This window comes from Vidua chalybeata, chromosome 4 (assembly GCF_026979565.1).
Source record: "Vidua chalybeata isolate OUT-0048 chromosome 4, bVidCha1 merged haplotype, whole genome shotgun sequence".
In the NCBI taxonomy this organism is placed as follows: Eukaryota; Metazoa; Chordata; class Aves; order Passeriformes; family Viduidae; genus Vidua; species Vidua chalybeata.
In genome coordinates, this window is record NC_071533.1 from 42,969,627 (window position 1) to 42,972,160 (window position 2,534).

A 2,534-nucleotide genomic window follows, 5' to 3' on the forward strand; every position below is an offset into this window, starting at 1 on the left:
TTCCCCAAGGATTGGGTTTGTATTTGTATATTTTATGGTCATCTTACACAGCAAAGAATGGGTTGAGTTATTCAGGTATTTTTGAACATATGAAAAATATCCCTCTAAATCCAAGAAAACTGGTCAAGGGAAAAAATAATAAAAAACAAAAGCACATGTAATAAACAGAGCTATTTCAGCTCCTGAAAACTGACCAAGTTCCAAATTATAGATTTAGATTTCCTTTAATCCTATTTTCCATGTTTTTCTCAGACACATTTTTGCTCTTTTATTCAATCAATTCAAAAACACACTAAACAAGCTTTCATGAATATGTACATTCCGACTTTGCACAGGAACTTCTTCACTTCTAGTGCTCTGCAGACTCAGAGAAAGGTATCTTTCAGCAGTAAAACACCAACTTGATCCATTATCTCTCCTCTTGCACAGTTACTTGTTGACAGCATAGCAGGCTGCTCAACTGAAAGTTCAGGCACAAACATTTGGATGCAATGTCACAAGCTGATCACAGAGCTGATGTGAATGAGAAGAAAAAAAAAAAAAAAAAAACAAAAAACAAGACCACCCAAAAAAATACAACCAATACCCCTCACTATTTATTTTCAGAAGGGTATATTTAAGTCACATCAGTTACAAAACACAGTTGATAACACAGACAGATGGGAATGATCAGCACTGTGAGGAAATCCCTTAAGCTGCCAAAAACTTCAGCTTTGTGAAACTATTCTCAGCATTCATGGAAAGTATTCAAGGCTCTCTAACTCTTAATCCCAGTTCATATTTCAATATGCACTCAACATGCAGTGCAGCAACACCAGGTAAGAGAACAGACACGCAAGTGTGAAAGTTTATGAAGACCTTGCAGTATGTTTTAGAAATAAAATTTCACCTTTGATTAAAATACCCTGAGGCATAATATTCTCTGACATTGCTTATACTAAAAATTTATCATTATAAACCTATCATTGGAAAAATTATATTTCTGTTGATTTTGAGTCTATCATCAAGTGATTTTGCTCTACAGCATAAGTTTTCTTTAAAATAACTGCATAGGGAAAGGGGAGAGGAAAACCAACATACAATGTTGCATTAGAACATCAGTGCTCCACACTACTGCTAATTGTTGTGAACTTTTAACTAGATCAGTTTGCTCCTAGAGAATAAAAAGCTTCACCAATCAAGCATCTGCTCTAGATTGTCTAAAGAGAATGAGTTTTGCAATGACTGATACAGCATTTTTCTATCAGATAAGGTCACATTGCCTAAACAGCGATACTAACTTATCATCATTAAATAAGCCATAGGATGCTCCGGGGAAGGAATATCACAGTTTTGGAAAAACTTCTTTTCCCCATTTGGGTCACTCAAGTTAGAAGTGTTTTAACCACGATCCTTCTATTGACTGCTCATCTGGTATAGGTGACAAGAGTGCATCATCCCCAGTATCCTACAAAGACCACAACACAGCTCTCTACCACACAGAAATCTGCCTACAGATCACAGAAGCAAAATACATTATCATTGCATCATTTTTGCAGATATAATATTTTTCCTGAGGAAGCATAATTTGCTGTCTGAGGATTAGAAGTTATTTTCACTATACAGATTTTAAAAATATCTTAAAAAGAAAATCTGAACAGAAAATACATGTGGCAAAAAGTGTTTGCAAAGATAACGGCAAATAATTAGCAAATAAATAATTTTAAGGTAGAATATATTACAACTGCAACTGTTTGCAATGATGCTTAACTTGTCAAAACAAGTAGCTGATAGAAAAAGCTGTTTCAAGCCCTGTTCACTAGTGATTAGTAAAGAATTTTAAGCACATGTAATACAAAATAACTAAATAATTTCCACAATTAGTAGTTTCTAATATATTTTGATCATCGTACTTTCCCCTTTCTCCAGAAAAATTAACCTTTGCAAGACAATAATGCACTGCTCAAACTTCAGTTTGTCCATATCCTTAATTTTAGCTTTTTAGTACTATGGAAGTTGCTGGAAGAAGTATATTAATTGAACAACTTGGGATTTTCAATTTTATAGCACTAAATAGAGATGATATTGAATTGCACACACAGAGAAAGAGCTTCTTCTAACACTTGCTGCACTCCCCAGATGCATTCAATGATAAGTCTCTGTAACATGAATCAAGTATACTAGGACTTCTCATTTTTGCCATGACATCAATAAACAAGTCATTCCTCTTGTTCCTGCCACAAACTTTATCAAATATCACAGAGAATAAAGATCTTACTCAACATAAAAGCATCTTTGACTTCAAGGCAAAGAGGAAAAATAAGAGATAATTCAAAATATTTGATCACAGTGACTTAAAGCAGACAGAAATATTAATTTTTACTTCTTTGACAACGTTATAAAGATTTCCACAAGATGGTGCTGTAGTCCTACTTTAAGACTAATTGCTCAAACATTTAGAAGGAAACCTAATTTCATTTCGTTGTTAGAATAATGAACAGTGATTTGCAAGGCCTATTTTCAATTAAGGAGCAAAATACATTCCTACAATCCAC